Genomic DNA, 18,410 nt, shown 5'->3' on the forward strand with positions numbered 1-18,410 from the left:
GGCTGCGAAGGGTTTGGGCAGCTACTTCTATCACCTGTGGATTTTGTGTAGCAAGGGAACATTTAGCCTGATGGCTACAAACAACTTCGCGCTGGTAACAAGAGCTATCTGATGGCATCTGTGCATCACCATCTCTCTAGAGAGAATGAGATATGGTGGGTTGCACGGGTACTGTGAGATGTCATTATTTCTACAGACATCTGGAGGAAAGGAGCAAGGCTTTGTTTACTAGAGCAACCAAATGCCCCTTCACACAAAGAACATTTGTCAGACTGTCTCAAGGAGAGAAAGCGCTGCTGTGCTCATATTCAATCAGACTGGTATCACGAGAGCCACGGGAGGTACAGTAGCTAGAGGCTGAGCATCTGTCTCATCTACAGCCAGAGTGCTAATTTTTGCTTTCTTTAAAAAAAAAAAACAACCCGGAGGAAATGTGTATTAATTTAGAAACAATTTTCAGAATACTACTTTCTTCCTCTCAACAGTGTGGTGATTACTGCCCTTATTCTGCAGTGCCCAAGAACACATTCCTCAGCCATCTACGTAAGTCATAATTGTTTATCCCCCTCACAGAAAACAAACAAATTTTCAAACTATTCACAATCACTCTTTTCTTTTATGACAAATTCTCTGGGTGGTGTTCCCCAGATGTTCCTCAGAATGTGGCTACCCGTCCAAAAAAAAAACCCAACAACAATGGCATGTGAAATGAAAATAATGTTGTGTTGTTGTCACCATCGCCATCAGGTTATGTACTTCCATAGGATGTGCATTTGTGTCAGAACACATGAAAAAGTGAGCAAAATGAGGCAATTCAGTTCAACTTCCACTCATTTCAAAGCAAATGCACAAAATAATGAGCAGGTGCTTTCCATCTATTATAAGTTACCACATAAAAAACTCCAAAACATCTAAAAACACATGAAACACCACCAGAGTGCTAAAAACCCACAATAAACATCCAATATCAGCATAAATAATACCCATTTAGCTCCTCTCTCAGAGGCTTTGTGAAGTTAAATGATCTTGGCCACCCTCTGAAATACCCTGAAAGAACTAGCCTAATTGGCTCCCTAAACTGGGAGTTCCATAATGAGAAAGATATGGACCTTGCAGCTACACACCTGAGACAGCTGAGACACTCAAGAAGAGGAGTGCCTGACCAAGCTATGTGCTGACCAAGCTATGTGGGAAAGTTCATACTAAATAAGTCATTCTTTTAGATACCTTGGAATCAGACTTTTATGGGCAGTGCATTCTGGTACATCACCAAGAATAATTGGTGGATAGAAGCTTTACTGGCCTTGAACCACTGTGTAATTGTCAACAGATTAAAATTGAGATTAGATTCAGATGGCTGGAGACCATGATAGCGATATGTCCTTAAAAGCTTTTCAGATGTCAATCTGTATTGCATGAAAAGGCAGCTCGCCACAGTCTCTTACGTTGTTAACCCCATGTTATCACTATTACAAATCCCGGGGAATCTGAGCGGCCATGTAGACTTGCCAATGCAGTGGTAACATTGCATTAAGTCAAGCGGTCAGAGGCTACAGATGCAGTTTTATTTAAGGGCTGCAGAGAAAAGTTTTGTCTTTAACCACAATGTAGAAACCTTGTAAGGAAAATGTTTGTTGTTATTGTTACAAATTGTCTTGCATAAGAAGAAAGCGGTATAATGATTGGGTTGTGTAGCTAATTAGAATTATGCTGTTTAACGTCTACACAAAACCACTGAGTGGGGTTGTCTGGAGTTTTGGAGTACATTGTCAGCAATATGCTGAAGGCACACAGCTCTACTGCAGGTGTAGCAGTGGATGTATTAGACCAGTGTTTCCCAAACTTGGGTTTCCAGCTGTTTTTAGACTACAACTCCCATCATCCCGTAGCTAGCAGGACCTGTGGTCAGGGATGATGGGAATTGTAGTCCAAAAACAGCTGGAGACCTACGTTTGGGAAACACTGTACTAGACTGTGGTGTACCATGACAGGCAGAGACATTTCAAAATTTCAGCCAGGGGTCTCTCCCATCCCTACCTGAAGATGCCACAGATTAAACCTGGAACCCTACACACAAGGCAGAAGCTGTACCACTGAACTACGGTCCTTCCCCTGATGTTAGAGCACTGCCTTCCCATTGTGTTCCCACTGACTTTCAAGCTAAAATAAGCAACAAAATGGTGTTGAGTTAACTTTAGCAAACAAAGGTTTTTGCTGTAAATGAACACCTTTAAATCCCCTACCAAAATGCAAACTATATCGTTAGTGTTCACATCTGAATATATTTAAGCAACATTTCAGCATGTGTTACAAAGTCACACAGCAATTTGCATTTTCATTGAATTGTAAATATTTGCAGAACGCATACCGAAAGCTTTGTTGCTCTCAGATTCGTATTGTTTTAAAACTTGCTACTGCAATGCATTAGAGAGACAATAATCCAGGACAGCGAGCACCAATTTCAAAGAGTTTAATCTAACAGCTTGGTTCTAAAATGATTATGATAATGATTTCATATTGTGTGTGTGTGTGTGTGTGTGTGTGTGTAATGTGTACTGTATAAAGTGCTCTGTATAAGAACATAAAAAGAAACTTACTGGATCAGACCAAGAGTCCGCAACCTATTTGCAACAGTGGGCAAGCAGATGCTTTAGGGAAGCCCACAAGCAGGGCACAAAGACCTGATTAGCATTAGAAACAGGCCGATCCATTTTACATTTTGCAGGGATTAAAAGCAAATCTAGCTCGGTGTTCAGTTTATTACAGTCTGAAAAAAAGCTGCTGCTGTGCTGGGTCAACAGTTGTATTGCAACATAAGCCAGCTGTATACGTATCTTCTTCCTGAAGGTTACCTAATGCTCTTTGTTTTAACCAAATGCACGCAGACACTATTTGGAGCGAGTTATTGGCGGCATTAATTATTTATACAATGTCACTATTGTACAACAACACAAGCATTACAAAAAAAAAAAAGACAGCTCCCTGCCCCATGGAGTTGGCAATCTAAATATTGACAGCAGCAGAAACAACAGAGGGAGACGGCAAAGGAAAGGAAAGGGCAATGATGACTGGCAATGCCTTGCCGGGAGGGCAAAGGAAACAAGGAATGAAATCCCACAAGGGGGTGATCTGCATTAGGGTAGGCTGGTTTTTTACTGTTATTATCGCTTCTTGCCTCCTTGCGATGCACATGATGCTTACCCCCAATTGTGCTGATGCCACTACTTCTGACCACCAGTTTAGCTTTACGCCAACTCCGTTTTTTTAATGTGGCAGCACCTAAACTTTGGAACTCCCTACCTATTGATATCAGGCAGGTGTCATCACTGTACTCTTTTTGGCACCTTCTGAAAACACTTTTGTTTAGACAATGATACTCAACATTGTTTATATTTTGGAGGTCAAAAATAAAAGTTGGCCTATCAGGGCCTTTCCCATTCACCCCCTTCTAATGGCATTACACTTCTCCTGTTTCCAGCCTTTATATCTTGAAGTTCATTTTTCAGATGTAGGTGAGAGCCACTTAGCTTTATGACCAGGTTGATTTCTTTCTGATTTGTGCAATGCAAGATTCTGGTCTCTTGTATCTACTTCCCAACATGCTTCCAGTTACATACTGGAATAAGAAACAAGTAGAGATGTTAATATGCAGTCCTTCATTTACTCTGAAACCTAAAATGTTTATAGGTATATAAATCTGAAGTGTCATGCTGGATGCTCCATGAATTGTAAATGTAGACACGGCAGCTAAGGGGACATGGTGCCTTGCTTTATAGAGCCGGCAGTGACTAACAAGATGTTAGATATAAACCTGATTAGGGTATTTTACAATAAAGCAGTATTGTATTTTAAAATGAGGCTATGTCCCCCACATTCAAAACCCCTGTCTTAAATAACACCCAATAAAGAACTGAAAGGAAGGACAGAACCTAACTGAACACAAAGCTTATAAATTCAATTGGCCTATGTGTTTACGTTCTCCTATCTATCAAGTAGTAACTATAAAAAGGCAAGCTAGACATACTGCGGTGTTTATTCTTTTTTAAAAAAATGAATATTTTAAAACAGCACAATCCAAAGCAAGGATCACCTATCTCCACCAGAACCTGCTCATATGTAAAGATCATCATCAGAGGCAAGGATGTAGCTAAGAAATTAAAAGATGGAGCCCTTTGGGCCACATGTCACAAATGTGCATAGACTGTGCATAGGCACTGTTCGTTTCCATCATTCTCACAGCCAGGATGGCCTGTCCCATTTCACTACCTGAGGCAAAATGGGAATATGCCACTTCCTGTTCCCCCTGCTGCCAAATAAAAATGATTTTTAGAAAGAATAGAGATTCTGATTAGAGATTCTTCCGAGAACAAATGTGGATGACTGTGGTAGATCTAACACACGATGATGGGCTTGAGATAGTAGGGCTATGGCCTAAGAGGAAAGTGGATCACTTGAATGACAAAAAATATTACAAATTCATTGGGGGAGACCCTCTATTTAGAATATGCATATATATATATGCTTCTGTTACCCCTCAAATGAAGATTTGGAGGCAAAAACATCAATATTCCTAATCATTCTTTCATCAAACACTGACAGAGCATCATCAAGGCTTAGAGCCAAACTACACACAATACCACAATTCACAATTACATGAATACATGAATTTTTTACCATGGGGGTGGGGTCCTTTCTGGATCAGGACTGGAGAGGGAACTTTAATACTTTGCTTGGTGCTGCAGTTCTAATCCACATCAAGGCTTCCACTCCTTACAATACAAAGAAGCTCCCATTGAAGTAAATGGGATTTTTCCTCCCAATGAAAAACTCAGGAGTAGACCACTGACTGTGTGGCTACAACAGGGGACGAAGAAGAAGAAGAAGAAGAAGAAGAAGAAGAAGAAGAAGAAGAAGAGCAGCAGCAGGAGGAGGAGGAGAAGGAGGAGGAGGAGTTTGGATTTGATATCCTGCTTTATCACTACCCTAAGTAGTCTCAAAGCTGGTAACAATCTCCTTTCCCTTCCTCCCCCACAAGAAACACTCTGTGAGGTGAGTGAGGCTGGGAGACTTCAGAGAAATGTGACTAGCCCAAGGTCACCCAGCAGCTGCATGTGGAAGAGCAGGGACGCGAACCCGGTTCACCAGATTACAAGTCTACCACTCTTAACCACTATACCACACTGGCTCAAAGCGTAAAAGGTCCCCTAACTCAGACATGAGGGTCCCAATCCCGATTGCTTTCCAATGCCTACAGTTTACTTTAAAGGCTATTTAACCAATTGCTAATTGTGTGAGTGGCACCCCCTCTAGTTTGGCCCTTGCTCATACCTTTCATCAGCTTCAGAAGATTAGGCATGGAAATTCCCTTGATCTTGCAATAATGCAGGTGCTAAATCAAGCAGGGGTGCTGAAACAAGAATCTAATCTATTCTGTGTTCTACTTGGAAGCAGAACCATGAAAAACGGGGACAGAACATGTGACAATGAGGCAAAGCTGCATCTACAGGAATCCATGCAGCAGAATTAAAACTAGAACACTGAACTGGAAACTGAGGCAGAAATATGCAGCCATCCCTTATGGGGATTGAACCTGCAACCTTGGCATTATGAGCACCACAGTCTACCAACTGAGCTATAGCCCTGCACTTTAATCCCTGCTGTGACTTTGAAATTCAGGCTGATTAAGTTGCAGTAGCAGTAACTAGCACAGGTACTGGAATTTTATTGTAAACTGCTTTGGGAGTGGCTCTTAGCTAAAAAGTGTGGTACAAATAAAATGAAATCATTTCCTCATGGCTTCTGGATGCCAGGTGAAAGAAGAAGTACTGTATCTTCCATCTCTAAATTGTGATGAACAGAGTGGCTGGGGAAACTCACCCAGATGGGCAGGGTATAAATAATAAATTATTATTGCATGACCAGGCAGCGACAGCCCCAGCCCCCAGGGATCATAAGGAAGGAAGGAAGACTCTGACAGCGCTATATGGAATTAAAATTAGGCCACAACTTTATTAAACTTCTGAATGTAGGAAGACCTTGGCTTAGGCCTTGGCCGTGTATCCCTCCCAGGGGTTCATCGGGGTAAATGGGATATGGGGGTGCTCTGTAAGACATAAGTGTATCAGGCAGCCAAGCCCATACTCTCGCACGCAGTGTATGACCAGTGACCCCCTTTAAGAGGGGGACCCTGGAATTGCCACCTCAGGGGTGTGAGTCACCACTTCATATACCCCCCCCAAAAAAAAAATATGGAAGGAAAGACTAAAGGATTCCACCCAAGGCCATAATCGCCAAAGTTGTGACAAATTGCTACGGGGAAGACAAAACCTGCCAATGCAGAAAAATTTCTTCCCGGTCCTTCAGCATCAACCAGTCATAGATCATAGCAGCGCCTGCTAAACAGGAATAAAAAGTTAACCTGCAAACATTAAACAAAGGGAGGGTAGGGAGAGTGAATCTCCAGAGCCAACTGCCAGGCTATTGTCGGCTCCACCCACTATTTATAAATGGGGCTGGTCCCACCTCCCAGCAAGAAACTTGATTACTGAGGCTGGGCGTCCAAAAATTAACATCCAAAAATTAACACTGAGAGGCAAGCCATCCCATTTGCCAGTAAGCTCCCTGGGAACTGTAGCACCGTGCATGATCCCGCAAAGGGCACCCACAATGTAAAGTGTGAGTGCTCATTATTATTATTGTAAACAGTATCAATTTTTCTAGTTTTGTATTTATTTCATTCCAAGCACTTGGGGGTACCACAACAAAGAAGTCTTCACAAATCTCACAGCAATGCCTCTTTTGAAGATCTCATTGAATACAGGGACTCATATGAAAAAAGGTGTTCCTTCTTCTAGTGTTTCAGTTAGATGTTCTCTGCACTCCAAACAGGCGTGAATATAATCAAGGACATTCTTCATTCTCTTTCACCCATAAACTTAATAGCAAATTGAGCTAACATTCATTTTCCCCCTCTCTATGTTTAATTGCTTCAGCTTACCTCTTCTTCATCTTCTTCTTTTTAAATAAATACTTTGGGGACAAATTGTGTCACTATGGTACAGCACTGCATTCAAGCTAGCTCTATAAAAACAGCCTCAAAAGTACCATTTTTGTCTGAGACAAGATGATTTTTCTCCTGTCAGTCACAGACCTTGAGAGGGGCTGTAAAAATAACCACAGTGGCTTTTAGCCAATAGACTTCTTTGACAGCATCACAAAAATGCTTCCAGCTCAGTAGTTTCATATCTACTGATACAAACACTTGTGCTGGCCCAAATGCTGAAATCTGGATTAGTGGTCCTCTATCATTTAGCCTCACAGAATTGTTTGGTGTCTGACAGAGCCTGACTAGAGTGAGACATGAGGGAAGAAAGGAAGGAAAGAAGGAAGGAATATCTCTAAATGTATGTGATACATTAAGAAGTGTTGTTTTTCTTTCAGGATTAGAAGTGAAACAGTGGGGCTGGACTCTCCTTGCCTCCTCATACAGAGAGAAATATCCTTAAGGGGCCTCAAGAGTGCAGGGCCCCCTTACTACATCCCTCGGAGGAATGGGCAACAGTCATGGGAATGGCACTAACAATCAGGGTTCCTCCAGACAACCTGCTCATTAACCCTTGCTCCTGATTGGCTGGCACAGAGTTGTCCCGATGGTTAGATCACATTTTTCAATCCATTCCCCCATCACTTAACAAATCACAAAAAGTCTGGGTTTTTTTGTTTTTGTTTTTTTGAGTGGATTCATTGTGCTAGGACAACAGTGCCTTGAGCCACTTTAAACATACAGACCTAATGCATGCAACTCTCAGTGGCCTTTCCTACCCTCACCAATTCACCTAGCAGCCAAGATCAGGCGGGTTGTCAGAAAGAGAATCTATGCCAGAATGGCATGCCATAGGGCTCTAGGTGAATGGTGGAGTCAAACACCCAAAGTCATTACACTAGGGTTTCTAGGAAAATCTTTATGTGACAGCATCAAAATTATATTACTTATCGCTGCTTATAGATTAGAATACATGAAGGGATAAAGTTTGCCATCTAATACCAAAAATAAACTGTTGGGTGTACTAGTAGCTGGATGGATTGGCATCATGCATAACAGCACTTATACTTGCCTGAGTGCTACCAGTATCCTCATGTCCTGATCCTGTCATCAATATAACAAAGAGAGAGAAATAATTATCCAGCAGTTCCTTTTAAGGGTTGCATTTACAGTGCTTATCCCATAAGCATTAGTGGTACTATGCAGACTTAAGTGATATTTCCCAACTAAAACTGATTTGCTAATCATATTGGGTAGGATGCAAAGAATCTTGTGTGGTGCCACTGTCCTGCCTTTCTCTGTAACCCTTTGGGGGCTCACACACAAACACACCTATTCTTGAAGTTCAGGCGACTCTCTAAAGCAGAATTTAAAATGGCATGAAGGCTGCCAGGAAACACAGTTAGCAAAATCTGAAATACCGGTAGTTCTGGGTTGACATTTTGCAACTGGCTTAGAGAAGAGTGTTAATGCAGGAAACAACCCACCCACGTATATTCAAATACTTGAATTGTAAATAGCTATCTTAGTAAAAATAGCTTCCTACTTCCAAAATTACATTTTCTATTTATGGTCAATGAAAATTATTGTACCATGCAATTATGAGTTGGTGTGGGTGCGTAACTCCTATGCTCATTTCCCCTAATAGCTTAACATTTCAATATTCTAGGGGAAAGAAATTGTGTGAGTACTTTCATGATAGTCACTGCCTACTAAGCCGGAATAAAAATTCTGTAAATTCCCTAAAATCTTTATGAACCTTGCAAATATGATTTTAATGGACAAATCTCAGCAACCTAATCCTTAGATATCTGTTCCATCCTCTGTGAGCCAAGCTAAAGAGTATCTTAAATATGTATTTGCATTTGTGTGTATGTGGTTTTTGAATGAAAAGCAGCTAGGGTGTGGGGCTACAATCTGGATAGTTTCTCCTGGTCCCATTGTCATGATGAAAATACCCCTTCAGGGCGACTATTTGCCCCAGCCACTTTTGGTGTCAGTTGGTGGAGAATCTTAGTCAGGACCACAGTGCAAGGGAATTGAACACCCCTCCATCTACTCAATGATCCTAATCTAGATCAGGTTCCCAAACCAATTTCATTTTAAACACAAACATGGGTGTACAAGGAGATATTTAATGAACTCCACCTACAGATGCAAAATAGAAAAGTTATATAGCCAGAATGCTCTATAAACATGTTGTAAAGTTATAATAGTACTCATTTTATGGTAATTTGATCACTCATATTTACAGATACAACACTATAGCAGTATCCTTACACTAGAGGAAGCTATGACAAATGATACACTGCTAGCAAAAGGGTGTGGAGGGGGGGTATATCGCAGAAGCCTGTGATCTCCCAGGACCCTTTGAGTTAGTGTCATGTTGTGGTAACAGAAGACATAACATAAAACATTCCCAATAAAGTCAGTGGACAGCGCTAGAACACAGATTTTCCACTTCTTAGCCCTCCAATCCCACAGCCAGTCATATGTAACACAGATAAACAGATCCAGTTACAGGTAGGTAGCTGTGTTGGTCTGCCATAGTCAAAGCAAAATAAAAAATAAAAAATTCCTTCCAGTAGCACCTTAGAAACCAACTAAGTTTGTTCTTGGTATGAGCTTTCGTGTATCTGAAGAAGTGTGCATGCACACGAAAGCTCATACCAAGAACAAACTTAGTTGGTCTCTAAGGTGCTACTGGAAGGATTTTTTTTATTTTTTATTTTGTTCAGATAAACAGAGTCAGCCCTACCATTAGGCAGGGAGGCAGTTGTCTCAGAATGCAGGTGCTGTGGTGGGGATAAGAAGTGATGGAGAGATGTTGGAGCAGTGGGTGCCAAGCAGCCTACCACTGCACCTCCTGAGAAAGCCTGCTGCCCATAGGTGCAGTAGATGGTATCATCCTCTTGGCAGAATCAAAGCAAAATTCAACTGTCAATCTAGTTTGCTTCTGTGTGTGGAATAATCCTCTTGCCCTTTCCCTCAGGCAACCAAATGTCTTTAGCTGCCCCTTCAAATAAAATATATCAAGATGTGCAACCTGAAGTATCATCCTTATGTCTTTAGAACTATAGGCACACACTATGCACAGAAACTGAACATCCACTATAGGGGGGGGGGAGGCAGCACAGTGTTCCACAGTGTTTTATAAGCAGAATTGTACTTCCAGTACTTTAAGCTTTTGTATTGTTGTTGTTATCAGTTTAGAGTTGGGAATGCCACTTATAACTCATTATTATTTGGCAAAAAATATGTTGTTTATCTAACAAGTAAATAATATGTAACAATACAACAAGCCACCATCAAAATGCCATATTGTCTTCCTTCCTCCCATCCGAATTCACAATTTCTAATGCTAGCCAAGAAACTTACAATGGATATACCAATTGCTTTTTTCTGCATATTATTTGCAGGTGGATCTCTTACATCATACATAGAAGGTTGGGGGCAGGGAAGGGAAGAGTTCCTTCAAAAGTATGGAATTTGTGGCCTTATCTCATACTATAGGTCTACATTCTGGATAGTATGCAATGCTGCAGTTTCACTCATGCAACAGATTTTTTGCTTTTCAGTCACCCCATGAGAGATGTTAGCCTCCAAAACGCGTATTAAAGGGTTAATTGCAAGAGCTGTAGAACTCTAGAAATGTCATACACTCTGTGGCAGTTATTTCAGTTGGTACAGTTATGGCAGTTAGTAGGACAGTTTTAACAGAGCAGCAGGTATGTTGTGTTGTGCTGCTGCCTCAGAGTGTCAGTCAGTCTGTAAATGTTAGTCAGCCTTCGATACAAATCTATGCTAGATGTTTTAGCAACTTAAGAAACACCCACCTGCATTGTATATTTTAATCTGCAAGTACAAATACACTAAGTAAAAGTTATATGTTTCTTAAACTTTAACAGACAGTGTCTTGCGTAGGTGGGGTTTTGGGGGGGGCAGAACTAATTAAAGACTGAATCCACGTACAGTCATACCTCAGAAGTCGAACAGAATCTATTCCGGAAGTCCATTCAATTTCCAAAACATTTGGAAACCAAGGTGTGGCTTCTGATTGGCTGCAGGAAGCTCCTGCAGCCAATTGGAAGTCACAGAAGCTGCGTTGGACGTTTGGGTTCCAAAGAACGTTCGCAAACCGGAATACTCACTTCTGGGTTTGCAGCGTTCGGGAGCCAAAAATGTTCAACTCGCAAGACTTTCAGGATCCAAGGTACAACTGTACTCTGCAAATGGGAACAAGAGTCTAATTCCCACACATCCATGCACCCTCAAAATCTGGTTCAGAAGGTTGGGGAACTCTCTGGAACATTGGGGGGGTTGGTGTGGGTGCTGGAAGATGAGATGATGGGGAGGTTCTGTTGTGCATCCAGAGCAGCCCTTCCAAGGGGAATTCTGCTGTGTAAGTGGAACACAGCTTGTGCAGCAATGGATGCAACCCTCTATTTCTACAAATTGTCTGCAACATTTTGTTGGAGGTTCTATCTCCTCCCATCCTTGCACAAGTGCTACTGTTCAGGGTTTCTGCCAGCCAGCCAGCCATGCTGTCCCTCAGGATGCTACAAGCTGCAAGGAGCTCACATGCATTCTCATTTCCCTGTTTTCCATTTTTAAGCAGACTTGTTCTGTTTTTGTCCAGAGGGCACAGCTAGATACAAGGGTGGAAACTGTAGGGTAGCCAACTTCAGGTAAACACCAGGAGACTAGTGCAAGACAGTAAAATGAATGCTTTTCCAATACTGCAGTACATGGTCAGATCCCCATACACAAGAAACTCCTGCAGATCTCTTATAACTATGCCAGTCATTCCCCAAATGTGCTGTGAGAGAACTGTATGGATGCAGTTCTGAGGTGATGTGGTGAAATCCCAAGTCAGTTCTACCAGCTGAGTTCTCTCTCAAAAACACATCTAAATCCTATCTATAGAGAAATTAGTCAATAAATTACAAGGACTACACATCAATTAGCGCAATCTTCACCAAGCACATCATTTTGTTACTAAAACATCAGTAAACGGATCTGTACACAGAGACTTAACTAGTTTTGAGTACTTTTAGAATACAAACACAGTACAAAAGGATTAGTTTCAAAGATTTAATCTTTATTGAATGATAAAACAACAAACTCTCTTCATTAAAGGCAGTATGGGGAAACACATAGAACAAGTCATTTCAGATAATGAGGCATGATCAAATATCTGGAATAGACAGCTAGTAAAATCCACTTCTGTGATGGCCAGGGAATGTTCTTTGAAATGGATTCATCACCCTTGAATTTAGCACACTGGCCCTGAAGGATACAATTCTTGGAAGGGATGTGAAACTCAAGGGTCTTATGTACACTCCTAGTTGGAAAAGGCTAGACTATTAATATAGTTCTGGCTTAGATCTTTTATTTGGTTTGGGGTAGTATTCCTAATATATCACCTCCACTTCAGGAATAAAACTAGGGTACTCAGAACTTCAAAACCGGGACAAGAAGAATTTTAGAACCATCTATGAGAGCCAGTGTCTGTATCTGGATGGAGAGGTGTACTCAAAACTTCTGCAAATGCATGACCCCTCAGGCTTTGAGTGAGTATCTGATGTGTCCAAAGATATGCATGTTTGAGAAATTCAAGAGTTGTGATTCCTATGCACAATGAGCTGATCTTCTCAGACTGATGTGCGGATCAGAACTTAACAATCCACCACATGTATTTTGCCACATGCTGTGGTACACTTCTCAACATTTTAAATGTATCGACATATGCATATAAACATATATGGGGGGGGGAGACAAGTGAAAGAAATTCACGTTTTAATAATAACTTGTGAGAAAATAAATGTATATACATATATGAGAGAAAATAAATGTATATATTTGAGAGAAAATATATGTATTCGCTCCCACATGAGGCAGTGATATCCACCACCTCAAATGTATTTAAAAGAGGATTTCAGTTGCTGGAAATTGCAGCTGTTGCCCTCATGTCCTATTTACCAGCTTCCCACAGACATATGGTTGGCCACTTTGGAAACAGGATGGTCAACTAGACTGGCCACTGACCTGATCTAGCAGGCTCTTCTTATATCCTCATATCCTTAATAACAATTCATTTCTCTGACAGCTGGTCCATATGAAGGGGAATGCCATAGCTCAGTGAGAGAACATTTTTACATGCAGAAGGTCCCAGGTTCCATCCCTGAAGGAGTGTCTCCACCCCCATCATTCTGCCCGGACACTGAGGTCCAGCGCCGAGGGCCTTCTGGCAGTTCCCTCACTGCGAGAAGCGAAGTTACAGGGAACCAGGCAGAGGGCCTTCTTGGTAGTGGCACCTGCCTTGTGGAACCCCCTCCCACCAGATGTCAAAGGAAAAAACAACTACCAGACTTTTAAAAGGCATCTGAAGGCAGCCCTGTTTAGGTAAGCTTTTAATATCTGAAGGACTATTGTATTTTAATATTTTGCTGGAAGCCACCTAGAGTAGCTGGGGAAACCCAGCCAGATGGGCAGGGTATTATTATTATTATTAATATCATCATCATCATGATTATTATCCCTGGCACAAGGCCATTCATTGGGGGGGGGGATTCTAGTATAGTAACATGTGGAGGCCTACAGGTTTCCCACCCTAGTATACAGCTTCAGAATGAAAGCACAGAAACAATGATTCAGTAATAACACAAAGTAAAAGAAAGTGACTGTTCTGTTAAACCAGTAATCAAGAATCTGTAAGGAATGGCTTTATCAAGCAAATTTAATGCAAGCAATGGAAAAAATGTGCAATCATACATGAAGCAAGGTAATTATACTGCCTTTCTTTAAAATAATACTTTAATACTAATATTAATTGTACCGGTTTCCTATGTAATTTTACCCTTGAAGGATGGGCAGGGGGAGACAGAAGCATTATTCACAGCAATGAGCTTGAAGACATATTTTGTAGGTATCACTGCAGGAGTCTCACTGCCAACATAAACATCAATGAGTGGCAATTTTGTCACTGACCTCTTTGGGTAAAGGATCAGAATGCAGCTAATTAAAGCTGACAGCATCTATCAAGGCTTTTGAGCTACTGCAAGGCTCCTTGGGAAATACCTGATTACTTGTTTGAAAAGGGAATTGAAAGATATTTTTCATCTTCTAATATATCATGAGGATTTCTTTCATCATGGTATCATGATCTTCGGGCTCATCCACAAGGTGCTGTAATTTAAAGAATGCCCCATCCTTGACTCCCAGAGAAGAAAAAGAACGTCATTATCAGGACTGCTTAAGCAGGTGCTGGCAAGGCCGTGAACAGTCTGAAGGCATTGGTATTTGACTGATTCTCCTCTGCTAAGAGAGCACTCAAATATTCTTGCACCGTTCACTTGCAATCCAGACCATGAAAAGGGACAGAGACCCTTCAGCTGATACTACAAGTGGTGCTCAGGAGAGACCTCAACTGCAGCTGCTTCAGTAAATGGCATATGCTGTACAAATGATCACTCTCTTCTCTTTCTCCTCCTGCCAATCCTACATGGTTACTTTCAGTGTCCCTTAGTCAGCTGCAAGAAGTTGAGGGCCCAGGAGCTGACACTGCAGAGCCTGACGGAACTGCATTGCTATACAGCAAGGAGACAGAGAGAGAAAGAGAAAGAGAGAGATTTGTAGAACTGGCTATAACTGCCAGGTATGTGCTCCCATGCCTGTGGTTCATCTAGTGCAGGAAAAATGGGATATAGGCATAATTGGCTCTCCTACATCCTTTGGAATTGCTGTTGCTACCTGGTAACATCTTCCTCCCTTCCAACAAGGCAAACACCATCAGCGCCATGTGTACTATACAAGCTTCTTCTTTTTTATGCTTTCATTTTTTTTTTATAAGAATTTATTGACCTTTTTCTTATAACAACATATACCCACACCCACACCTACAATTAAACAAATACAAAACAAATACATTGATAAAACAAATACAAACAGTGTCAAGTTTTCTTGTTGCATCTTTTCTTTAAAAAGAAAATTTCTATTTCCATATCTTGACCATTGACTTCCCCTGCCCTTTCTCCTTCGAGTTCATATCCTTAATCTATTTTATAACCATTTCTCCTGAAATTCAAATTCAATTATATAGTTACACACAATTATATATTCAACATTTAACTAACAATGCATCATCGTAGTCATATCTCATCATAATTCTTCTTCCATTGAAATCTTCACCAATCATTTATATCATATCTATCTCTTCTATCCTTTAAACTGCTGCTAATAACATAGTAACTCAAAATATCTCCTTTCATATTCAAACAAAAAATAAAACAGAAAGATTGTTGACAGTATTCACCCTCCGATTTCAAAATTCCATGACAGGCTACTTCAAATTTTACTTAGTGTTTCACCCCACACCCCCTCTGTCCATTATTCTTCTCCTGGTGGCATCAACACTGAATTTCCCTGTGGCTTCCCTCTCCAAGCGTCCACAGATCCAGGCACAGTCCAAAACTCTCCTTGCCACGAGCTCCAGGATGACCATCTCGTCGTCTCTCAGCTTCTCCGGTTCTTTGTAGCATTCCTTTTCTTCTTGTAAAAACCATAATTCTCTGTCCCTGGCCCCCGAGCTCACACCTCGGGGACTGGATATAACGAATCTTACCGTCGCCTTGGGACTGCCACCCCCAAAAGGCGAGTTTCTTCTCCGAAGTAGCTCACTCATTTCTCTCCATCTTCCCAGACATCCTCTCAGCTCTTTGGCAAGACTTTCTTCCAAAGTGTTAAAAGTTTTAAAAGCCTCCTCTGTGGGCAATTGGTTCTCTTTCAGACCCCCACACAAGACTTTGACTTTCCTGTACAGCAGTTCCACCTTCAAAGCAGTGAGCCTCTGTTCGTCCGTTAGTCCAGAGTTCAGTACCAGTTCAAGGACGAAGCCCAGCATACTGGTAGAGGGGGAGGAAGTGGGTATCAAATTTCTACTCCTGCCTCTCTGTTCATCGCCATTTTCCTAAACTGGAGCGCAGATACCGCAACTTTAAATGGAGATATTTTCCACTAATTTACTTCCCAAGAAAAAAGTTTGCCAGTCTCATGTATCAATTTTAAGCACATTGTAGCAGTCCTGTAGCAGCAGTTGCTCAAATTGGTTAGCTTCTTTAACTCGAAGGGAAGAAGGCAGGCTGCCTTTCTCCTTCCCCCCGGATCGTTCCAAAAGCTCGATTTCTGGTCAAATTAGTTACTCACGACCACCGGGTTCCTTTGGCTCCATTCTTCAAAGGTAGAACTAAGACGCTCACCGCGGGCTTTGTCGCCGCATTTGCATCCCGGTTGGGGCATATCCCCGTAAGCCCGGCTCCGTTGTCCCTTCACCCCCACTCCCCCTTTACAGGGGGGGCAAGGGAAGGGTTCGGAGCCTCCGTATGCTTTCATGCTGAAATGAAAAAATGACAAGAGGAAAAAATATAAAAAACCTGTTGTCATTTCATAAACAATTAAGATTTGAAGATATAAAATATAATGAGAATAAGAAAGCTGCAATCCAGAGTGCCGTTATATGTGATACCATGTTCAAGATTATAGCCTAAAGATGAGATTTATTTTGCTGATGGCATGCATTAAACTACATTACTGTAGCAGTGCCCTATTAACATATATTACAGTATCTATTTTTTAAAGACACAACTCTTCTTCTTTTTTACTTCTACTTTCATTTTATTTCTCAGGATTTTAGCATAACCATTCCTAGAAATTAAGAAACAACATTTCCTACAGCTACACAACTCTCTGGGAGTAATGGACCCTTTTCAGTGTTGCTAGAGCTAATCAGTGAATTGGTGTTTTTCACTTGCACTTTAGCAAGACTGAGGAGGACACTTCCAGACCATGGCCATTTTGTGAGTGGGTTTAAAAATTCAAGTCATGTGATTAAAGTGGATTTGGTGCTCTTGTGAAACAAATCCATATCCCATCCCCGCCCCCCGGGAAAAGTAACTTTTGTGGCTCACGAAAGCTCATACCAATAACAAACTTAGTTGGTCTCTAAGGTGCTACTGGAAGGAATTTTTTTATTTTGTTTTTGTGGCAAAGAAGTGATAGGGAAATGCACTAGAAAATGTGAAATGATCATTGTTTCATGTGATGCCATACCACTTTCCCGCAAACAAATTAGAATGAATACTCAGTGAGAGACCAACATTTTATAACCTCCCCCACAAACTTTGTGTAAACAAATCAAGATGAATGCTGAACAAACAAGTAATTTCGAAACAACTTGAAACTAAGGAGAGGATTCAATAGCATTTGCACCTCTGCAATTCCATTAAAACTTGTGGGACTGTGCCATCACAATGATCAGTGCTGAGTAAGGAAACAACCAATTCCTTTCACATAAAAAGTTAAACCATCAGATTATGCAGTGGAAACTCTCCTGGGTCTTTGAGGATTTCACTGTGAGTTTGAAGTCTTGGTGCCCCAAAGCATGTAGGCAAACTCTTCTAAAATTAGATAATTGTTCGTTGTTATGCCAGTCATTTTGCTGCCTGTTCAATATAAGCGTCCTATGAATATACATTACAGACTTTTTAAAAGAAATATAGGCTTGTTACCTAAAAATGAACATTATTGTCAGAATTCTCATATTGTTGATTTCTTGCAGCACCTCAAGACACTATAAGAAGTCCATAACACAGCAATCAATTTCCCTTTTAACAAAGGTATCAAGATCAATATCCATTACTTGATGCTTCAGCTGTAGTTGCAGTCTCTCCCAACAGTGCCCTCATAGTTCCCAAAAACACTTATCACTGTCCTCAATCTATTGGCATATTTTTAATTTGATACTTTTGATATTTTACAAGCCAGTGCAATTACAATATCAGATAGCCTTTGCCCATAGATTGAACCATAATAGCAAATTATATTTTATAGGCAGAAAAAGACAGGTGTTTTGTTTGCCAAAGAAATTGGAAACCCTAAGGAAGCTGCTGATGAAATGTACCTGTGCCCCTTGAACCTGAAATCATGGGGATAGGAAAAGTTCACCTTCCATTCAGATTGTAAATTTCTATAAAGCATTATGCCCTGTAGAGTTGAGCTCCCTCCCACATACAAAATGCCTCCCTCCAACATACAAAAAATGCTCTCCTACTTTGAGTCAGTAAATTTGGAGGACAGCATTTAAGCATTGTTGTGGGTGGGGGTTGAAACAAGTTGTAAGTTTTGTGGGTTTATTTTTCTTTGATTTTAAAATATATGTTTTCTACTCACTACCAAAATGATGAAGGCTGGTTCTACTATTAGGCAGAGTGAAGTGATTGCTTCGCAGCAGCTGCAGGGGAACAGCAGAGCCCCTTCAACACTTCCTCCTGAGCCTCTGCCTGTACCCTTTCCTTGGAGGACACAGCTGTTT

General features: G+C 41.1%; 1 long non-coding RNA gene across 1 annotated transcript; it reads left to right on the forward strand.

Annotated features, from left to right (window-relative positions):
* Nucleotides 1–11,210: 11,210 nt before the first annotated feature.
* Nucleotides 11,211–17,896, forward strand: LOC117045024. The gene is made up of 3 exons (XR_004426388.1): nucleotides 11,211–11,255; nucleotides 12,480–12,615; nucleotides 17,658–17,896. It is a non-coding gene; the product is annotated as an uncharacterized LOC117045024 (long non-coding RNA).
* The last annotated feature ends 514 nt before the right edge of the window (nucleotides 17,897–18,410 follow it).

Source organism: Lacerta agilis, chromosome 4 (genome assembly GCF_009819535.1).
Source record: "Lacerta agilis isolate rLacAgi1 chromosome 4, rLacAgi1.pri, whole genome shotgun sequence".
NCBI lineage: Eukaryota > Metazoa > Chordata > Lepidosauria > Squamata > Lacertidae > Lacerta > Lacerta agilis.